Raw genomic sequence first — 24,356 nt, 5'->3', positions numbered from 1 at the left:
GACAACAAATAGGGCTGTGTTGCTATTGGCCTGACACTATCCATGTTCTCCTCTCCACCAACTATCCATATCCCTTCCAACATCTCTGCCTTATTCTCTGCTGCTGGTTTTCTATGTTCCTACTTCTTCACCTCCTCCAGCCTTTTCCCTTCCCTGCTCCCCTCCTGAGTGTTCACTTCCTCCACCCTCTCCTACTTTCCTACATCCTTTTGGATATTCACTCCCTACAATGTTCTCCCTTCCTCCTTCTGGATGATCACCTCCTCCAAACTCTGCTGCTTATTCCCTCATGCACCGCCAACTTCTTCTTTATCTACACTTATCTGCTGCTCCTTTCTGCGGGTACCCGAAATTCCTACACCACTATTCTTGCAAACGCTACATGAGCTCAGGTGTGTTTAATTCACTTTCAGCAGATTTACTCCCAGTGCTGACTGAGCCTCTGAAATGACGGTTTGCCATCTTAGAGCTGCATGCCAGAACACATGCGGAGTTGAACCAGCAGGATCTGTGTCTCCTCCATTCTCTGCTGCTCTTTCTCTATTATAGTGGCAAGCAAGCGTCTGATCAGATTGTAAGCCGATGGCAAGCTTCAGAGTGTAATCAAAACAGGTCAGACACCAAGGGTCCAGATGTACAGGGCCCATAGCACAACATTCTGGGTTTGATTTCCTAAATGGTAGTAGTGGAAGAATAGGCAATATGGTGTTCCTCTGCACCATGCCCCATTACAGCTTGGGGAACTAGGTGATTCACATCACATATCAAGTGAATGAGCCTTGCTCCCTGAGCTGCCCCAACACACACCTTAAGGGACACGCAGGGAACATTGTCACAGTCACTATAACTTCTGATGCAAATCACTGGGTCCTAATCATACAGATGTAGGTTGACTCTGCTCTACATGTACAAGTCCACATCCTAGGTTACATCATGTGGCATTTGTGTTTAGAAGAATGCCGCTGGCACATATAATTGTATTTCCCCTGCACGGATTCCACATTTAAAGTTCTTGACAAAGGATCCTGATTTTGTTTTCCCTCTTCCCAAACTCTGAAAATATTTTCGGGGTAATTACCCACCATGCTGACCAAGTCCTGCTTCCTGCCATTCTTCATTACGTCCCACATTGCATTCGATGGCCCATGGTCCCACAAACTCAGAATAAGTTGATGCGGAATTGGACAGAATCTGGGATCTTGTACTTCTTGAAGAGATCCTTCTTGGGTGGCGCTGAGAATGGATTTCCCATTACCAAAAGGCTGTCCTCCCAAATGTCTTCTAGCACTGGAATGGCTATCATAGACTTCCTTGCAGATTCCCAGCTCTGATAAAGGAATCCCTCCTTTTTCTGCTTCTCAGCGAGGAGATGAAAGAGTTTTGCAGCTCGCAACATGGGGGCATGAAAAGTGCCAATCTCTTCAGGGGTGCATCTCCTGTAGGTCGATCTGCTGGCTCACCGTCACTTGTTCCTCAAACTCGTCAGTAGAGTGTGTGGGGAAATGCCCATTGGATAGTCATCATCTGTGGTTGTATCTGTGTGCCCCTGGAGGGGGTCCGGAGGTTGGTGGAGGAGCCAACCCTTCCTTTGCAGGAAACACACAGGGGTGTGAAGGAGAATGCAACAGTGGAGCTGAGAGCTGTTGTTGGAGCTCCGGAACCAGTGTCTGTATAGTGGGCAGGATGTCCATAGGCACATCCCTTGATCCCTAGGGCATAGGAGCTATAGGAGCCTGGTGGAGGGGGGCTGGAAAGCATGCCCACTGTGACAGGTGCAACTGGTGAATGTTGAGCAGGGCCTAGCTTAGGTAGGGGACGGTCCTTGCTTCGGTAGAGCCGGTAGCATGTGAAGAAGAGTAAGCACAGCATCTTCCTGTTCACAGAGAATACTTCCTCTGGCGCATCCATGTCATCTTCAGCACCCTGCTGTAACAGTTGTTTAGGAGGAGCCATGGTCAGACAGTGGACTACAGGCAGTGCATATGGAACCAGTGAAACAGTGGTTGAGCATGAATAGGCCTGGTGAGGTAAGATCACGCTGGTGTGACATCCCTGTCCAAAGCAACTCCCTTTGGAAAAGAGGAAATCAAGGGCCTCTGAGCAGGCGCACTGTAGTGGTCAACGAAGTGAACATTGGCGGAGATGAAGAAGTTAACAACATCATCGATGAGGGGGCAGCCTGAGCTTGTGATCTATGTCCCTTTTTTGACTTCTTCCCACAGGAAGGTTCTTCATGGGACCTCAAACTCTTTGATGAGGGAGTGCGCTATAAGGGTCTGCTGTGCCTGGCAGAGGCATAACTACAGACAGAGGCCGAGTCAGAACCTTTATCCAACCAGGCCACCAACCTCCAATGGCGGTCCTTGCACGTTTCGATGTACACATTCTTAAGGTCACTAGTTCAGCAGGCCTTGGACAGGGTTTGCTTCCTCATGTCTGTCATGATGTCCCCGGACTCCTGGATGCCTCAAAATGCCTCAAAATGGGATGCAAAAGATACAGTAATCCCAGAGGCGGAGGAATGGAAATAACTTTGACACCAGCTAGCGGGAAGTGACATGGCACCAAGCATAATGATATTGTTGAATGTCTGAAGAGAGATTTCTCTTTCCACCTACAAAAATGACTTGCGCCTGAGAATGTTCTGGCGTGCTCTCCTTCATCTATAAAATGTTATGTGACTAAGAATGATGTGGCAAGAATTCTCTTCCCACCTTCAAAAATTATGAGTGCCTAAGAATTTGTTGGTGGGATCTCTCCTCTGCCTATGATATATGTGACTAAGTACACTTTGGCATGATCTCTTCTTAACTTACAAAAATAATGTGTAGCTAAGAATGGTTTGTCCTGTTCTCCTCTGCCTATAAAACTATGTGTGACTAAGAATGCCTTGGCATGCTCCTTTACTACCTGCAATAAATGGCATTTGTCTAAGATTGTTGGGGCTTATAAAATTAAATGCCTATAAAATGAACATTTGACTATGAATGAGCTGGTGTGCTCTCTTCTGAACTGCAAAAATGATGTGTGACTAAGAATTCGTTGGCTTGCTCCCTTCCCACCAACAAAAATTATATGTGCCTAAGAATGTATTGGCATGCTCTACTCTGCCTACAAAATTAATGAGTGGCTAAGAATGATTGGCATGCTTTCTTTACCACCTACAAAATTAACAAGTGCCTCGGAATTCTGTGGTATGTTCCCCCACCACCTCCAAAAACATGTGCTCCAATCCCTTTACAAAATCCAGTAACTCTAGGCTCTGTTATCAAATAGCTAGTAATTATGCTCCTGCCTCTTCAAATGGCTGCCGACTGTCCTAAGTTTTGCATGTGCTCATTTATATACAAACAAGGGCCAGTCAAACCACCTAGCTCGAGCCTCCAAAAAAATCCTTAGAAGAACTCACTGAAATCTGAGATGGTTGAGGTTTTTTTCATACTGGCACGCTCATGCTTACCCAAATAGGTGAAGGGGTGCAGCCTCGCTGAACAGTTCACCTTGTCCACTGTTTGTTTCGGTATATCAGTTTCCAAACTCTGAAGGCCTTGGGGGAATGGGGCATATGAATGAAGAGGAGGACTGTGAAAGTTGGGTCTGTCGAGGTGGATCTACAGCCATACACTGATTGGCTGAAAGTAACATAGCAGACAGAGAGACAGCTAGTTTCAACTTTGGATGTCGGATTGCAGTGAAATTGGATTACCTGGCAAAAGAACCCTGGAAACAGAATACGCTGGTATGCGATTATCCAACTTACATCCATACCACAATGCATTCACCTGGTTTTCTCAACAAATCTGAGAGCAGCTTGCCTACTGTGAGGGGTCAGAAATGTGAGGCAGACAACTTGGTGAAGTTTTTCAAAAGATCCCATTTTATTAACTCAAAAGGTTGAATAGACGCCTCACTATCCCTACCCTGACAAGGATTTTCCCTACCTAAAATAAACTAAAGGAAACACTCTAACAAAATATTTCTGACCTTCAAACTTGTACATGCAAAAACTCAACAAGATAATATTTGCCAATTCAAAAGCAACAATTATAACAGTTAAGTTCACAGTATAATAACTGTTTCTCCTTATAATGCGGGTGAACTTCCCTTGCCAAGATTTAAGCAGGATTCTGTTCAACAGCTCCAAATGAATAATGAAATCCTGTCTTGTAACAAAGTTTCATTGCAGTTCCTTTTGTTTCCAACTTGATAACAAAAGTTCCAAAACTTCAGAATATTTTGACAAAGTTTCTTTCTCTTCCACTGGTGATATTAAGAACTCAAATAACCTTCTTCATATAAACCAAGAACAATTCCTTAGTTCATCAGAACCAACATAAATTGACTTTGTCAGGATTATTCTGCAACAGCATATTTGTTCTAAAAATGGTAAACACTTCTGCAGCAGTTTACAAAGCACTTGCTTCAGCAATTAAAGTTTGTCAGGATGTTTATGTAAGGTATCACCAAAACATATCAGTGGTTCCATTTCTTCTTTGTGATTTGTCAACACTACTTCACAGTACTTTATCATGTTCCACCTGGTATACTCCCATGCCAGGCCTACTATTTCAAATCTCTCTGTTCTGGTGTACTCTCCTACCAGAACAGAATAAAGTATCACAATGACCTCTTACCCGATGTACTCCCTTGCCAGGCCAGAATAAACTACTAACCACAAGTACTTCTGTAGTGAAGTTCAGCTTTCAACAATTTAGCAATGTCTCTTGCTTCAAAACATCACATATAGGAATGTCGTCAAGGTAAACAAGATTCACATTGGTGCTTTTCATTAGACACTTGTGATTTCCACACTCTCTGCAATTTATGCTCCACTCCATCTGACTATCTTCTACTACAAGGGCAGCCCTCTTCCCACTCTTGTTTCATTTGTTCTTCATGAACCAAATACTGCCAATAATTCTGTCTCACTCTGACTCTTCTCTGGCTTTGGTAATGTGGATTTAAACCAGTTCCTTTTATGAACTTCTTTAAACATGAGTAATTGATTTTACAAACATTTGAACTTTCATTGGCCCCCTCTGAACTTTGACAATGATTACTATTTTTAAATTTGCTTCTTACAACTCTCTTTTGGCTTTGGCAAAGGTTGTTTGTGTTAAGTTCTTGAAAGTTAGTTTGGTTTACAAAATACTGCTTTACGGCTTTCTTTCAGTTTGGTATTCAAAAACACCTTTTTTCTTGTAGTTCTCTCTATGTGTGCTGTTTCTTGTGTCAAAGTACCTGGCCTGAGTATGCAAGCGGTTAGGGAGCGCTCTGGGGTCACAATATCTTAGTGAACTCACAGGGTCTTGCATGCACATCCGTTTGCTTCGCTGCTTCCGGTTCCTCTGTCTCAGCTCCTTCATGCGATCTGGCAACCGGCTGCTTTCAGTCACCAGCGGGCCCGCAACATCCGCACACAGTGCTTTCCCTGGAGCTCGCACCGGAGAGAGCCCTACTGTGGGGAAAGCTTTTCAAATCTTCGATTCCCGCTGCAATGCCTCTGCAATTCAGGTCTTCAGGGGGAAAGCGTCTGACTCTGATGCTTTCCACTGTGCACCTTCTGCAAGTAAGACATCTGGATGTGAAGACCCTCTTAGAACCGGCTACTGCTCAACACTCGACAGTGATGCCAGCGTCTTCTTCCTCGTCCAGATTCTGCTTCTGCTGCAACGTGGAGAGTCAACAACTCCTCCAGCTATGACTACTGCTCTGCTCCTTCTTCTTACTCATGGCCTGCACTTGAGGAGGCCTTTTAAGCCTCCCAGTCTCCCTTCAGTGTGGGTTGTTTTCACTAATAAGCTGCACTTTGCAGTTTTGTGCCTCTTCTTCCCTCTTGCTTGTCCCAGTGCTTTGGCGATTATGGGACTTGGAGTCCATAATGTAAAAATCAGGTTTTCTAACTTTTTCTATTTTACAATAAGCCTTTAGAAGGGTGGGGTCTCAGGGGAAGTTGAGGAAAGGGTTTTCCCATGCCTCCTGATCTGCTTTCCCCCTCATGTGATCCTCCCGCAGAACACCACCGCAAAGGTCAGGATCAGGAAGCATCTACCTTTCCCATGCCATATGAGAAGCGTCCCAGGCCAGGTTTTCTGGGGAATCATCTCTGATTCATCCTAATATACTTAAGCAATAAACCCTGACATTTGAGGGCATTACCAGTCAGGTAAGGGCCCCAGGGATGGGTTATAGGTTCAAGCAAAGTGGGGGTCTTAATGTGGGCCCAGGGCCATTAACTGACCACTAATGCCATCCTACGATGGGGTTTACTACTAATAGCATGCCCTTTTACGGGGGGATAATACTCTTTTTGGTTTTTTTCACAGTTGAGAAGTGTGATGTTTGCTGTTTCTCAACTTAGAAAAACGACATATCAAAATGGTCCCGATGCACGGAGCGTGAAGGGAACTACGTCTAGTCTCTTCTCCCTTTCCATGTCGGCAATTGCACAGAGGGGCCAGAACAGCGAGTGTTTGTCTCAGCGAGGGACAAGGCGGGTGCCGGGGTTGGCATGAGGAGGGGGGTGGTTGAGGCACGGGGAAATGGTGTGGGCACGAGAGTAAGGGAAAATGGGCAGTGGCAGTGAGGGATTACCTTCCTGGGAGGGAAGGTGATGGCCCCCTGCTTCTAAGGAGGCTGAGCACGCTGGAAATACTATGTGGTATAGCCTGCCTTCTGAGCTTCCTGATTGGCTGGGATGCTCAAGAACACCTCACCTGGGAGTTCATTTTAGAAACAATTGATTGCTTCTCATTGCTTTCTGCATGAGTCAAACATATAAAAATCAGAGATTTGTGATCTAACCTGCTGCTGCTTCAAATCCACATTCCCCATGAAGGGCCAGCTAAACTATCTGGGCATTGGGTTTAGGAGGACAATAGTAATTACTATGACCAGCCACAAATGATTTCATGATTAATGTTAAGGCTCATCTGCAAGGGTGGGTCCCGTTGAAGCGAAGTGTGCAGGAGGCTGCAGAGAACAAAGTTGGTAGTGTATGTTGAATTACTGGGATAATCATCTTGTCTGCTCCTTGATTTGCCCGCCCCTTCTTTGTAAACACTAGCAGGAAGCTGGTGAAGTCTTTGGGTACTGAGGTGCAAGTAGATTTACATGCTTCAACTGAATACTGCAAAGAATAAAGCTAGAGAGCAGCAGACACTTTTCCTGAAATTGTTCGTTTGGAAAGTCTAGGGGTTAAAGTCCTCATGCTTTGGGAGATTCTTTTTGTAAGCTCCCAGATGGATTCCTTTGCAGGATATTGTAGCAGAATACGCTTTTAATGCTAGAGGAGTCACAAGTCTGTGAGTTTTTGATCTAATTTGACAGACTCTGACACTAAGGGCAGATATTTGATATTTTCTGGACCATTATATGGCCGTAAGAGAGCTCTGAGTAATGTTATCTAATGCATAATATTGAGGGACCTGAGTTATATTCAAACCTGACAGATAAATGCATAAATACATAGATATTGTGATGTGGGTTGGAGATTGTATTTTTTTATTGTATTATGGTTTTAATTAAACCTTACAAATTCAATCCAAAATAAATATAACAAAAATACAAATTCATCTCTAGCCATGAATCAATTTCCAATCATCAATACAAATACACTTCATCAGACAAAACAAATTCGCAGATTCTAAATATAGTTCATCAAAGAATCGACGATAAAATAAAGCAACAATTTAAAATGCAATTTATCAAACTTCGTTATACACTAGTGAATATATACACCCCACTTTTTTTTAATAACGTAGCATTCGGCTTACGTTAGTGTGAAAGACCGTCCTGACGAATGGGCACCAAAGGCAGCCCCAGGACCCAGAGTTGAAGATCTAGGAATTGTTTTAGCAACCTTAGTGTTGCCAATATTAAAGATACCTTTGAGCCTGCACAGATATCAGAACATAATTGGGTGCACCCACCTGGTTTGTCTTTAAATAGATGTTTATAATGTTAGTATCTAGTCAGTTGTAAGCTTTGGCAATAAATAATAATGCATTGCAGTGTCTCTATTTGCTCCACATTCCCACAAAAGCGGCATGTAAGGCCATCGGATGACATTTTAGACCTAAGCCCCAAGACCTCCCTAGTAGGCAATAGATTTAAAAAGTGTCTCAAAAATAAGACTCTCCAATTGTGGGAGAGAAATGATGTCAAATAAGGCTTTAAGCTATTGTATGGTCTTTCTTCAGCAGCTGGTATGTAGGACATGTTTTTAATGGCCTAAGGTCTATCAAGCAGTGTTTTAGATGTATGATTGAATGTGTTCAATATTTGTTCACAATTTCTGACCCAATTGTTGAGTATCATAACATTTCCTGTCATCGTTGTATGTAGATCATTGAATAAAGACAATTCTGGTGGACACAAGATTTATCTTTAGAGAGCTAGTATTCTCCACAAAAAGTGGGCCTCTAAGCAGATCAGGCCCAATTTGTTTCACAGGGTCAATATTGGTATGATATGATATGATATGATATGGCATTTATAACGCACCTATACACAAGTGTTTCAAGGAGACCCAGTGTACTCCTCCAGATCAGACCCTCAATCTTACTCCAAAGATGTTTTTCCGTTTTGGTTATAGCTTCAGAGTCGTACAGGAGACTTTGTATGGCTTTCGTTCTGTATTATGTCATAAGTGGGGTTATAGAAAAACAGCAGAACCTCTTATTAATAATTTTCATTTGGGAAATGAGCTTCTTGCATTTATTACATAACATAATTGTCACAAGATGCGACATAGGCTTCTTATCTAAGCTAAATCCCAAATAAGTAAAGTTGTCCACAACCTCCACTTTCTTATGATCCAAGTACCAGGTGGAATTATGACGAGGTTTTGTTTTGCCAAAAACAAGGATCTTAGATTATTTATTATTGATTTCCAGCCCTCAAGAGTATTTCAACTTCTTGGAAGCCCAATTCTAGTTCTATTTAGGTCGTCCAAATAAGCAAGATATTGTTGTTGCTGCTGACCCAGCTGAGGTGGAAATGCTTCAGCAGCATCTAGCTTTGGACCCAAGACCGATATGTATAGGTTAAAGAGGGCAGAACCCTTTAACTGCTGGCTGTATGTAAAAAGTACAACCATCTAGAATAGGTGCATCACAAAGCCATGTCTCCTGTTAATCTATACTATGATAATCAGTTAAACAAACAGCATCATTTAAGTTATGAAATAAGTGGTTATAACCTCGAGTGTTCCAAACTAAAACTCTAAGATTTGTTTCCTATGCCTTTGCTGCAGAAAAAGGATGATCTTGATCCATCAAAGCACCCAAGAGCCAGGACCAAGCTGATGTCTTACCACAGACTACATTTATAGTGCCACCAGCAGTAATCACTCTTGTCCCCGGAGCATTTTTGTTCAACCGAATCTTTGTATTCACAGGCATAGAGGCAATGCCATTATATAGTTTTTTAATGTGATTGTGACACATTTCAAAAATGATAAGCAGGCACATCAATCAACATCTTATATTGTTGCTTGTTACATGGATGTGAAGTATTTAAAGGAATGATGGGTAGATTCATCAATAGCCACCTTAAGTAAGTCATAGCCCGTAATCAATAATGCTTCCTACTCAATTAACATTATATCCTATATAGCTTTAGAGCGAAGATGTAAGATTACGGCATCAGTTATTTGTATGTCGTACAACTCAATTTGTTCAAAGTCTTTGAACAACAGCAATCTGATATTCGGTACATCTGAAGGTAAATTTAAAATGTTTGCTCTATTCAGAACCACTGAGGTCATTTTATTTAAAATAAACTCCAGACCTAATTTATATGAACTGAAGCGTAGATTCCTGGTCATTTGCCACCTTCGCGTGACTCATTAGATGATGAAAAAGGGGCTTAAAATTGATGTCTGTTTTTTCAGAGGCCTGCGAAGGGGCCTCTGTATTTACTGTGATCAAGTCGGCAGAACTTTGATGCGTTGTACGTGGTTGATTATTTACTGATGTAAGAATCATGTCCTCTAGATTTTCTTTTGACCCCTTCGATCGCATTATTAGGTGATTGAAAAGGGACTCAGAGATGGTATACATCTGGTCTGCGCCTGCGAGTTGGCTATCGTGTTTGCTGTGGTCAAGTCAGCAGTACTTTGATACATTATTCAAGGTCCATCGGTTGCTGAAATGGGATTCATTTCCGCAAGTTTTTCATCAACTTGTTGGAATTGAATATCTTAATATACTGAAAGCTCCATCAGGGAAGTATCCTTTGTATCACCCCTTCTCTCTAGGTAAGGTATAATAGTATCCATGTTGTAAGCCCCATTTGGTGTTCCCTTGGTTGTCGGAGGGTATGAAGAGCCTTAATTTTTGTGTTTCTGTTTCATCTTCCTTCTTGCTTCCCTCTCAACCATCTTATCTTCATGGGAAATTACCAGCTGGGGTTATTGTCTCGCTACATCTTGAGTTTCATCATATGAGGGCTGATGGCCCTGAGGAATTTGCGAGATCCCCTGTTTATTTTTAGTCAGAAGATTCTTAACTTTCTTGGTCTTTTTGTTTGTCAGAGGATTTACTTTCTCCATTTTATTTTGTTGTTAATTCAAAGACTGGAGTCCTCCGCACGATTTCATTGATTGTTTGTAGGCAGCACTATATCTTCACACACTCACTGATGCCTCAGTAATATTCCCTTGTGCATTGATTGTTTCATTCAAAGTGAGCTCTTTTAGATTCTGAAGTCCTGTACTGCTACTGAAGTTTAAATGAAATCAACCAACTCCTCTTCCCGATACCTTTTTGGTAATTTGCTATTTAGGGATAGAGTTTTTGCAAGAATGAACCCTTCCAGAAAGCTAATTTTGGTATTGATAGCTGCTAAAGAGTCTTTCTTTGCTCGCTAATATTATCAGATAGGCGAACCAAAGTAGTCAAAACAAAGGTTAGTGCAGATAGAGTATTTGCATCTATATGAAGCTCAGTCACTTGCAATGGAGGGCCTTGAGGGCTCCGGAGGCAGCTAACATCGCCTGTTGTAGAATCTGGAGGCGAAGGGGAACTCATAGAATGATGATCCCTTAATAGCAATCGTACCATTTTGGTCTGCTCGAAGGAGAGGTTGCTAGGCAGATCAGTAGGATCTTCTGATCTTAGAGTTCCAATATTTGTGAAGGTTCTAAGGAGATGTGATGAGTTCATATCATTCTCTTTGGAATTAGTAGGTTGTGTAGGATCTCTTGATCCAGCTCAGAAATATCTGAAAAAGGTAATGGTGTATTTGTTAGATGCAGGTTTGGGGTTAAAGATTCAGAAATCCTGATGCCTTCTGTTAATGTCGGATCAGTGATGGGGTCAGCCAGTGTGTGAAAAAAAGCTGTAATAGCCAGTGTGCCCCTGTACCCACCTTGTTTTGTTGTTTGTGTTCAAGTTGCAGGATCAATGGTTCTGGTCAGCTTGTCCGATCTAGAATCCATCTCGTTCATATTCGAGGGTGGATAGAGGGAGAAGCTAAATCAGATTTGCTATGTTGAGCATACATTGCCCAGTAATGTATGAGGCTGAGATGTCAGTGACAAAAGAGATTGTTTTGTGCTTTCCGGGAGAGGGGTCACAATGAAGAGACTGTGGGCAGATAAGCGAACAACAAAGCAGGAGTATTCACCCCCTTTCCTAATAAACATATTTAAATGACAGCCGTGGGCACAGAGACTCTGCTTGTACCCCCTTGTACACCCCTGAATCCCCCACCAACCACATGGCTCACTTAGCACAGATCTTAACTCAAGACCCAACATTAGCGTGGCCGTGGCTAATGTTCATGCTCCTCTCAGGGTCGGTGTAAAAACACTATTGAAATACACCTAGAACTCCCTGTGGGGCCCGGGAACAAGGGGTCAGGTAGTCAGGGATCTCTGCCAGCGGTGTGAACACCAGATGTTAGAGGAAAGAACTCACCAGCGTCAAGCAGCACTGCTCGGAACAAGCAAACGAAACGAGGAGCAGCTGCTTCTGACACAAGCCGTCATTTTGAATTTGGACCCTGCTAGTACTGGCAATTCGGCTTGGTCACTCTGTTTCTGCCAGATAGATACTAGAAGGAATGCATCTCCTGTGACTTGAAGATGTATGGTGACAGTCCAATGCCATGACTTGTGAATTTTCATATTACTGCTCAGTGCATGATATGCACACTACGATTTATATGTTCCTAGTTATGTATCCTTTTCCCAACTATTATGGCTCATGATACGCTCCCATGTACTTTTCAGACCATTCGCTGATTGCTCTGGAAATAAAGATTCTAGTTCATCTAAAACCCACTCAATGGACATTGGGCCTCATTAGGAGTGTTGCGGTAAGGCAACAACGGCGCCGGTAGTGCTACCGGTGCGGTTGTTACCTCACCACAACACTCCGAGTATGCTCGCGGGTGCTGCTCTGGAACGCCTGGTCAGACCAGGCGTGCAGAGCAGCACCCGCAAGCAGTACCGGATGGCAGCAACAGTCCTGTTATTAACGGGACCGTTGTTGCCATCCTCCCCATTCCCATTAAGCCCTATGGGGGCTCAAATGGGAATGGGGATGTACTGGGTCTGGGTCCTGCGAAAGGGAATTACCGGGCCCTCCAAGGTCGGAATGGCCCGGTAAGTCCCCTTTTGCGGGACCCGGACCTGAGTTTGAGGGTAGTCATGCCCTTATCAAGGGCATGGCTACCTCCAAACTCGTAATGAGGCCCATTATCTTTCAGAGTGAAATAAGGGTGCAAATAGTGTTGTTATTTGAGAATAATACTATATCATTATCTACAAATGCTATGTTTTTAAATATATATCTCGGCATATTATTAGTGCTGATAATGGGGTTTTCAAATGATTGGAGAGAATTGCATGACTTGGAGGTTTTTATCTGATGGGTCCTGAAAATGATTACGCTTCTGCCAATAACAAATATACACTACCCCTGTGGCTCTCCAGATGTTTCGGACTACAACTCCCATGATCTCCTGACATTGACTATGCTGTACAGGCCGGATGGGAATGGTAGTCCAAACACATCTGGGAGCCAAAGGTTGCAGACCCCTGCAGAAGATATTAAGACCACGATGGATGAATTGAGAAACACTGCAGAACATAAAATAAAAATAAAATATATTGACATGCCTGTGATGGTGAGGACATATGGCAAAAGTGTAAACGCAGGGGAGAGCCCTCTTCTAGCTATTGAATGGGACTTATAGGAGACTACTACATTTGCCAGAGAAGATAAAAATATTTTAGAAATACAGCTATATGTTTGATTAGTAGTGTTTTTCTACAATTCTTTAGGGTGTTCTACTCAAATCATGATAAGGTGAGTGTTTCGGAGTTAGTATGATTTTTGATGGCTACCCTCACACGTCTTTAGATGCAGCAATTAAAAGCAAACTGGCAACACTTATTTCTCATACTAAATTTCCAAAATGTACAGAGGAGTTGTCATCTGGTAAGGCACATGGATTGGATGGATTGGATGGCCTAATGGCTACATTTTGTAAGGGATATGGCACTTTGCTGGTACCAAGACTACGTGTGGTGAGGAAGAATCGAGAGAGCTGGCCTCTCTTTCGTCAACTCTGAGATAGGCTTTGATAATGGTTTTGTTAAAGTTTTGCAAGGAGGCTGAGATGTGTGGATTTTACAGACCACTTTCTTTGATGAATGTTGTTGCACAATATTTGCAATAGCATTCACTAACAGGCTCATGTCTCATATGGTGACCTCCAGATGAAGCAGGGTGCATCCCAGGAAGATCCACAGATCTTAATTGTTGGTTTCTTTTTTACACAATATGTCAAAGGAATCCTCCTTTGCAAGCTGTCATTGAAACATTATATGCATAGAAGGCATTTGACTCAGTGTCCTGGAAGTATGTATTTATGGTTATTGAGACAATGGGGTTTGGAGGGAATATGCTGAGTAGTATCCAATTGCTGCATTATTTGCCTCTTGCCAAGGTTCATTCAAATGATTTTCTCTCAACATCCTTTCCGCTTGAGAGGGGAATGAGGCAGGGATGTCCTTTTTCAACCCTCCTCTTTGCAATATCAATGAAACCACTGTAGATCTACTCAGGTCATGCAATTTTCATAGGTGTTTAGCATTGGGTGGGCACAAGGTCATTATATCTTTATATGTAAGTGATGTACTACTTTATGGTTGAGTCCCTGGGAATAATTTATCAGAATGAACAAGAGAAGTTATAAACTTTGGGAAATACTAAGGCCTGGTTATAAATTGGTCAAATGCTGACCTCTTTCCTCTTACAGACACTACTAAACAAATAGCCTGCACTGGGGGGTTCGATGGGGTCAAGATTACATTAAATATCTGGGTGATAATATAAGTACATCTGTTAATATTCATGATTAGCTTCTGAAATTCTTTATCTGCGTGGACTTGACATCAGGGTATGATGCTAGGAAAACCTTCCAATATTATCATAAATTTGTATTTTTTGGTACTCCGAGAGCACTTTCTTCAAAGTGTTGTACACTGAAATATGCAAAATGGTACATAAAGCAATTAGTAAGTGTGCAAACACAACAGGATCAGAAGGAATGCAACATACAATTACTTGTCAGCAAGAAGTTAAAGAAGATTTGATTTGAGGTAGGAAGGAAGATATATGTAGAGGGTGAGGAGCAAATAGCCAAGGGATGGGGCAATTCCAGCATTAAGGGTCCAGAACGGAAAAAGAGAAAATGAGAGGAGGCACAAGCAGGTTTTGGGACAGGAAGAAGACGACATACCAGAATGAATAGGTCAGCTAGGGGAATGAAAAGAGACAAAGTAGGAGTGATAGGTGGCAGCAAAACCATGGAGACACGTATACGTAGTACAGAGGGAGTGAAAAAGAAGACTGGAATCAAAAGGTAGAAAGATGATAGAAGATTAAATAGAGGAGCGGGGGTAGTGAAAAAAGAAGATTGATAGTGAGTTATAAACAAAGCGAAGAAGAGTAACTTGGGAGGAGAAGAGACCAAACAGAAGAACTGAGCAATGCTCAAGGTAAGAGCAAATTATATAAGTGACAAGAAGTTTGGTCGAATAAAAGTGTAAGGGGCAGCATTGATGAATAATCTAGATGTGGAAACGACATTATGAGCAGTCATTGTGATGTGGGAAGAGGAGCAGGAAGAGCCAATGATGGCACCAAGATTGTGAACTGATTATGATAATTGTAGAAAGCACTGGGAAAAGGAAAGACAGGTGGGGGCAGGGAGGGGAGGAAAGAATAGAATTTCAGTCTTAGGGGGTTTTCGGTGCCAAAAATGTAAGTGCATCCATGATTGGATGGCTATGAGTCAGGTTAAGACAGTGGAATGGAGGTAATCAAGAAAGGAGGAAAAAGAAAAGAAGATCTGAGCACCGTCTGCATAAAAGTGACATGAGGCATTGAATGTATTGAGAACATCAGAAAGAGGGATAACATAAAGTTGTAAGAGTAGAGGTCCAAGCACATAACCCCATTAAGAAGAGGTCATGAGGAGAAAGTGTGGCCAGCACAAGTGACACAGTAAGAGAAATCCAAAAGAAAGGAATGAAACTACTGAAGAACCACAACAGAGAGGCCGGCAAAGGATAGAGATGAAAGAAGAGTAGAATGATCGACTGTTTCAAAAGACGCCAATAGATCTAAAAGAATAAGTACGGAAAAGAGATTACTGTGAACAGGGAAGAGGTATTTGAGGCATGGAGAAGAGGAGTTTCAGTAGAGTGTGTGGGCTGAAAACACGACTAACAAGGAGGAAATAGGGAGTGTACATTCGGGAAAATAATTAATGTTGGCATGGATCAGACATTCAAGAATTTTATAGAGGGAGGAGAGAGATAGGGCAAAGGTTTAATGGAAGTGAAGTGTCAAGAGTTTATTTTTGCAGTACATGCATAATGATTGCATACTTGAAGGAGGAAGAAAAAGTGGAAATAGAGAGACAGGGAGAGATTCAAGATTTGTCCCTGGACCTACTATGATAGCAACCTCAGATGTCGCTTCCCTATTCCCTTACTGTTGACCCCCCTCCCTCCAGCACTATCTGAAACGTTGTCAGGCCTAGTACGATAGTTACTTGTTTTGTTCCTCCCCTCCCTTCTGCAACCCTCTCCGTCACCTTTTGTTTTCCTCTGGCTCTACCAGAAATGTCGTCAGGCCTAGTATGGTAGTCGCCTGTCTGTTTCTATTTCCTTCCCACTCTCCCCCTCCCTTCCTTATCTATGTCTTAGCACTTGCACTATCTGAAATGTCATCAGGCCAAGTACGATAGTTAATTTCACATCCTTACTGTTCATGGCCTGTAAGAATGTCGTTGTATTTTCCCTTGTTCCCTTCCTTGCCTTGAAGCGCTTTGAAACACATTGTGTATAGGCGCTATATAAATAAACTATCATATCAATTCATATCATATCAAGAGACAGTTAAACTAAGGGGTCAGGTGGGGATAGGTGGATGATATTAAAAAGGACTAAAATTCAGAGGGGAAGCAGTAAAGTGGGTACAAAATAGATAAGAGGCTGTCTTACAGTCAGTAAGAAAAGAGAAAGAAGATAGAGAAGGGGAGACAAAGAAATGAGAGGATGTGGGGGAAGATGGAATAGGTGAGGGATAGGAGTGAGGGGAGATGAAACCTTGGTAGGGAAATAGTTGGCAAAGTCATTTTGAGAGTGTCAATAATTAAAAGGTTGTTGTCCCCAAATTACTTTAATATTTTCATAATATTCTACAGCAGACATTTTTCCTAGTTCTGTTGGCATGGAGTAATAGACAACTGCTTATCAGTTGGAAAGTCCCGAAGCACCAATATGAACAGGATGGCATGACTTCTCCGGATATGGAGTTAATATTTTTTCTGCCTTAAGTACAATTTGCATGTTATTTATTGGTTTTCCCCATGTGTCTTGCTCCCTTCTGTGAATGTTGAGAGGCGTCTGCCCATCAACAATGTCCTGTTCCGGGTAAGTGCACTATCCATGTATGGGTTAAAAAGAATACTCCCAGCCTCAACTAGTTAAACTGCATGCTCAAGAGATAGTTCTTTGGTACGTTAAAGGCACCCACTACTTGCAACAATGGTATTAAGAAGACAGGAATTAATAATTGGTGGGTTTGTTCCTGGATGGTGTGTTAGTTTCACAAAAATAATTTTAGGAGAAAATGGGAACGAAAGTTTGACTCTCTTTTAATATCATAGAAAGACGGGTGCTATTAAACCCTGGTGTAAAGACTTTTGTGAACCGCAACCTATTCCTCTGCTACAGTACATACTTAGTGCATCTTATTTTAAGAGGTTAGTCTCATATATACCATCAGGTTCAGGTATCAGGGCACGTGTTGGTGAATAAAATACGCCTTAAGTGACAGAGTGACTTTGGTTGTCCCATGGCAAATGGCCCTGGATATGTTTTCACACATTGTTAGTATGTGTGAATTCCCACTTCATGGTTATTCAATTAAAAGTGCTAACTAGGGTTTATCTTTCTACACCTAGGATTAGGTAATTTAACAGCACAGTGGTGGTGGTTGCACTTTGTCCTAAATCTGGCAAGGATATTGGATTCTTTCATAGGTTATTGGAATGCCTGTAAGTGACATACTTTTGGACACATGATCTACAAAAACGATATCAAATTATTGGAACTGATCTTCCATGAGAACCATGATGTTGCTTGGACAAATTATACTATTCTTATGGAGAACTACTGCAGTGGAAAGGAAAGTCACCTTTGTCTTTGGACAACTGGTTCTGTGAAGTGGTATAAAAACAGCAGTAAATTGATAGTAATTCTGTTACCGCCACTTTACCACATTGTTGTATTATAGGTTTGGAGGAACAGTGGAGAACGTACTTGAAGCATTTTGCTGGAGGTTAATCCTCCACTTTACCCCCAGAACTTGGCAGATTTAACACACAGTATTACCACTCATGGTAAATCTGTTGAAAATCTACAAGGAGTCAGATGGACTCAAAAAATGGGGACTTACACTTTCATGCTAACATTGGTAATCCTGTGGTAATGCCAAGGGACTGAGTAGAACTATTGATAAATTTGTTTGGTGATAAATCAGCAGATTTACCCCAGATTTTCCTTCAAACAAAAAATTAGGCTCTATGGGCCTCATTATGAGTTTAGCGGTATGGCCAAAAATGGTAGCAATGCAGTGGTATCGTCACATTACCACACTGCCGAACTATGGGGTTGGAGGTAAGGTGGAGGAAAAACCTCCAACAAAATGCTTGTGGTAATTCTCCTGAAATCCCTATGGAGTCCTACGGAGTCCATAAATGGGGACTAACACGCCATAGCTCCATTTGTATTCCAGCGGTAATTCCGCCAGACCAAGTGGAGTTAGTAGTATATCCATTTGGTTGTATCTCTGCAAATTTACTGCTGGCATACCACCAAACTCATAATGTGGCCCATGTCTTTTGTTAACCAGAATATTCGAAAATGCATTCTTTCACTCATAGTTCCTCTAACAGATACACTACGAAAATCAACAATTTTAACATTCATGCAGAGCGGTTGATCCTTCCCGGTTCTGGCCTCTGTGTTGCAGAACTCCCTCCCTGAGGATTTCCAATATTACACCCATTGCTAATCTTTCAGAAAAAAACCTGAAAACATGGATGCTTTTAAAAATTGATTAATTTGATTTAATAGCAACTCTACAGCAACGTCATTTCATCAAAATGCCAGGGGTAGCGGAAGTGACATCACACGGCGCTTGAACTCTGATGTGACAGGAAGTGATGTCATTTCACCCTGCCCCCCAAGTGTCATCACAGGAAGTGAGGGCACATGACCTTCAGGTGCATCTAACACTCTTGTTTCCAAGCAGTCTCATTTCAGCCAGATATAAGAACCCGGGGCACAGCGGGAGGTGAGATTTGTGCACGATCATACATTTGGGGAATCTCATTTACCAGATTCGACGTGGAGCCTATACGTAAAACATACATAATGTAGTACTTGTAACAGGTTAACCGAAATCTCTAGCACAGGCTACAGCTAGTGTGTGAAACATCTATGGATCAATGGACACAGAAGTACTCGTTATCTGTGGCATTGATGAATTAAGCCAAAAAAGCACTGACCTGGGAAGGTGTGCGCTGTCTGTTTATCAAGGAGCAAAATTCTGCACGAGAAAGCATGAAAATGCAATCATTGACCCAGATTTAGTATCAACAAAATTCCCTTGTTAGAAATGTGTCTGAGTCAGTTACCACTACGATAGAAGAAGCCTACTGTGCGGGTGTAAGTCCCCCACAACCCAGAGCCAAACATAACACCTTATTGTCTTAGGCTTTGATACACAACTCTTCTTCAATCTTTTTTAACAGGTTGAGGTATGGGAGGGGGCTACACATCCCTCAAGATGGGGGCTCATTGCAGCTATGATTTTCAGAACTCTATGTACGAGATACGCTATTCAATAACCCTCCCCCCATCCAGGACCGGCCCGTGAATGAAGCTTCCACAAAGCCCTTTCCAAGAAGGAGTTTGAGTGGGGAGGTGTGGGTCAATCCATGGCTCTCTCACTCTTCTGAGACTCCGTGTCCAACGCTTATTTTCTTAAATAGTGTTGCACCAGAGCAGGGTCCTAGTCGAGTTTGAGGCCCCTCTCATCCATTCACATCACACTTGAATGCGTTCAATTTGAGCACAACCCAATCCGTGCCATAGCACACATTTGGGGGACCCCCGTGAGCCATGCTGAGGGCCCACCCCAAGCTTCTAGCAAAGCACAGGGCACGCCACACCCGAGGCCGGCAAGGACCACCACGTGTGCGCAATGTCCATGATAATTATGCCGTTGCAGGGGCATGCATTACTCTGAGTGTAAGAAGTAAATATGTTTTTAATGAAAGCTTAAATGTTTCACCTAGCGTAGAAAGGAGGGGCTGGTGCCTGGTTCCAAAATATGCCAGTTGTTTTATTGGCGGGTGTAAATATTTGCCACAAATATGTGATTGCGACCGAGCATAGCGAAGGGGCCCGAACTAACGCAAATGGGTTAGGGGGGGTCGGGGATTCTTCCCCCTCCCATGAGAAAATGTTTTGAATAATGGGTTAAAATACACTTTCTGTAAAAATTGGGGTAGAAGGCCAGACAGTCTGCAATCGGTTTTGCAGGGTGAAGAGTAACTCATGGACAAAAAGTACGATAGATGCAAGTCACCAAAAGAGCACAAGAGCATTTCCCAATGCATAGTCGTACCGGTCCCTTCAATATATGCCAGTATAAAAACTCTTTCCATACTGACTCCACCAACAAATGCTAGTATTCCCATATAAGAACATAATCATATTCACTTTGAGATGTTTTTTATAGTATCATTACTGGCACTAGGCACAATGTTGACTCTGGCGATATATGCCAGTACTCCTATGTAAGAAAATACTCCAGTTGGTTTGGCCATTTAAAGTGACACGTCACAATAAGAAAACATGTCCAAACTGGTTCCAATGTAAGCCAGTCTAGTCCCATAAGAACACTTCTCATCCTTGCTTCATCATAGATGCTCAGTTAATAAAAAGTCATGCTGCAGTAGGAAATATACAGGCCGCTACACCAAAACGTCAGTCTAGCGAGGTAATACTATTCATCATGCTTGCTTTATCAAAGATGCTGAGTAATAAATGCCAGGCCACAGTAAGCAATTGCTAGACTGGCTGTACCACAATGCCAGTCTATCTAGCCAGGTAATGACACACGTGAACTTGGCTTTGCTCGAAAATACCAGTAAACAGTCAATAAAGGAATTTGTCAAAAATGCTCTTGTGATCCCCAGTCTTCCAGGGCCTTACACACACACATGTGCAGGCATTCCCTTTCACCCACCCATACATCTCCTCTCACATTCATTCACACTGCATTCACCACACAGGCATGCAGAAACCAACCCAGAACATTCAAACACACAATCACATTCATACCCATTCACCCATTAGTCACTCGCCCATATACCTTCTCTCATATGAACGTACACTGGCACCCACTCACCCAGAACATTTACACACCCACACACTCACATTCCAACTCACTCAGCCACCATTCACTCACCCATAAACCTCTCACGTCCACTTGCACTGCATTCTCCACATAGGAACACACCCAACCAAACAGAACATTCAAACACACACTATTGCATTCCTACTCATTCACCCACCACTCACCGACCCATACACCTTCTCTCGCGTCCACTCACACTGCATTCTCCACACAGACACATACCCATCCAGAACATTCAAACACACTATCACATTCATACCCATTCACCCACCAGTCACTCATTCATACACCTTCTCTTACATCCACTCTAACTGCATTATCTACACAGACATACAATGAACATTCCCGCCCAGAACATTCAAACACACACACTATCACATTTCATCTCATTCACCCACCACTCACTGATCCATATCACATACATACATCTGACATGCACTTTACACATGCCTTCTTAGCTGTTTTTCCAGCGTCGGTCCTTCACTCCAGGCCACCCTCGGCACCTCATGTGCGCCTCACAAACAGAAACCAGGAAGCTGGGAGAGCTTTTTGGTTCCTGTATATGAGCCGCAAGGAAGCCGGAGGAGAAGGGGTTAAAGCTGAACGTGGCATGTGAGATGTGCCACATGTCACGGTCAGCTCCAATCCCTACTGAGTGCTTCCCTCTCGTGCTGCAAACCCCTGCCCAGCCTTCACCCTGATGGGTGAAGACTGTGTCGGGGCACCCCAAGACCTGGTGTGATAGGACCCCTGCACTGCAGGTGCTGTGGGGGCCCCCACTACTCGAAGAGCTTCAGTTTAAAATAATAAATAGATATGTATTTTTTCTTTTTACAGGGTTAGCAAGGGAGATTGCAGGGGTAGGAAGGGAGAACAAAGGGGGCACAGCTGCAACCCCTGACAACTCCCAAATGTCATCCTTGGAACACTATCAAAGTATCCGAGTGCATCTTAAAATAGGTGCGCACTGTGTAAATTATTACATAAAATGACATACTAGCAGAAGGCCTGTTGGCGGATTTTTTTTTCATACCAATCCACAGATACATGTGAAGTTCTTTCCTGTTTATTAATTTGATTTTTACAAGTTGCAAAAACAGAATGGGCCTCATTATTAATGTGGCAGAAAGGCAACAACGGTGCTGGTCGTTCTACCGGTGCCATAGTTACATCTCCGCCACATTACGAGTTCTGCTCATGGGTGCCGGACTGCACCCTGGTCTGACCAGGCATACAGACCGGCACCCACGAGCAGAACTCATGATTGACCCGGCACCGTTTTTAACGGTGCCGGTGCAACCATGCTCCCGACCCCCAGAATGGGGATCGGGAGGCCAGCCATACCAGCACCCATGAATGGGCAATTACTGGGTCCGCCAAACTCGGCTTGACCCGGTTCTTGCCCATTCGTGGGTGGCGGAAAAAATGCAATTCCGGCGGCAGCCGTGCCTTAATAAGGGCATGGCTACCACCAGAGTTGTAATGAGGCCCAATATCTTCAGAGCGTAGTGGAAATGCAATATTGGTTCCATTTTCAAAATCGCAATACCCAGATGGTTTCTTCCTGGGTGAAAGTTTCATGGGCCGAATGACTGGGAATTAAATCATAGTGAATGGGCAGCTCTGGTTGCATTAGGCGACTGCTGTGGTGTTGAGGAGGGCTTCTTCAACAGGTGCTGAACATTTATGTGACTGGCTTAATTCTTGATATTCATTGGGAGGTAATTCCAGAGAGATGGGCTTTGGGTGGTCAAGAGTCTGAGTCAATAGTCGAAGTGTATGGAAAAAAGTAGTGGAACTATGTTCCCTTTCGGCCTTCCTCCTCCCCACAAACCCCATCACCATGCCCCCTCCCACACGTAATCCAAACCCCCCAAACAAACGCACCTGCTGTTTAAGAGAATATTCAGCACAGTGCACTGAAGTGCAAGTGTAAACTTCTTCCTACACTTTAATTTTAAAAAGAAACCTTTCCAGAACCGTTTCTTTTTAAAATAAAAGTATAGGAACAGCACAACTTTTGTGAAAAGTCGAGGAACACCCCTCACAACAGCTCCCACCCACTAAAACCACTGGTCTGACTAGAGAAAAGGAATGCAATCCTGGTGTGACCTACAGATCAGTTTATAGTGTGCACTAAATACGTGTTCAATCTATATAGAGCAATGGTATCATCTCCAACACCATGTAGGGCTGCGTTTCGCTCTGTTCACACATTGAATTGAATCGCTGCAAGGCAAGCCCAAGTTTTTCAGTTCTGGAAAATAAGGTTCAGTGAAGTAGAGTGATTTGCTCAAGATCAAATAATGTGGTCAAGTTGTAAAGATGAGATTTGAGTCCTGTGTTCCTGGTTGCGGAGTTTACAATGTACAACGCAGTAGACCACATCTTCTACCATCCCATATTTAATTTTAAAACCAACAACATGCAATGATTTCTAGATAGTTGTATTTGGTTTGCAGTGGTTGTCATTAGTCCTCAAACATAAATCTTAACGCAGACCAAAGTTGGAATAAAATCAGTTTCTTAAATGGGTTGTGCGGCAAATACCAGTTTCTAACTTTCCTTTTTTTTAAAGCAGTGATGTACAGCCAACAGATCCCCGCACAATATAGAGCAGGGAATTCCCGAGCCTCAAATGCAGAGTTACATGACATCTTAGTCATATTATTGTAAAGTTACTAGTCACTGCCACCAGTTCTGTGGCAGTAGTGGACCTCCTTGCTCAAGTGTTGCCAGTTCTCACAGTGCCTTGTGCCATCCATGCTTGTGTGGATATAATAAATAGATCCAGATGATCACACACCATTTGAGCAAAAGATGAAAGAATCAGTGAACATTACAGAGCAGGCATACCAATGGATCTATGGTATATTCTCAACCCATATTCACTGTAGGTGCAGTCCAGTGTGGCAACACTGGGGCCATCATTCTGTCCTTTTGGATGTATGCTCATCTGTGCTGTTGGGGAAGCTGTTTCAACACTGGGGCCATCATACTGTCCTTCATAGCCATGTCCCTCTGCACTGATGGGGAATTTGTGGCCACAGTGGGCCATCATCCTGTCCTTTGTACCCATGCCCATCTGCACTGATGGGGAAGTTGTGGCAACACTGGGGCCATCATCCTGTCCTTTGGATCAATATTCATCTGCACTGAGGGGAGGTTGTGGCAACGATGGGGCCGTCATCCTGTCCTTTGTATCTATGTCCATCGGCACTGATGCAGAAGTTGTGGCAACATTGGGGCCATCATCCTGTCCTTTGGATCTATGTTCATCTGCACTGATGGGGGAAGTTGTGACAACACTGGGGCAATCATCCTGTCCTTTGTATC

The 24,356-nt window shown here is 43.0% G+C and overlaps 1 long non-coding RNA gene across 1 annotated transcript in view; it reads left to right on the top strand.

Moving 5' to 3' along the window:
* Nucleotides 1-24,356, top strand: part of LOC138504747 (uncharacterized) — a 474,756-nt gene that overhangs the window by 385,015 nt on the left and 65,385 nt on the right. The window lies entirely within an intron of this gene.

The sequence above is a fragment of the Ambystoma mexicanum genome, chromosome 11 (assembly GCF_040938575.1).
Source record: "Ambystoma mexicanum isolate Mex_15411 chromosome 11, UKY_AmexF1_1, whole genome shotgun sequence".
Taxonomy (NCBI): domain Eukaryota; kingdom Metazoa; phylum Chordata; class Amphibia; order Caudata; family Ambystomatidae; genus Ambystoma; species Ambystoma mexicanum.
Note: the sequence above shows the minus strand (reverse complement) of the source record. Positions and strands in the feature narration are given on the sequence as shown.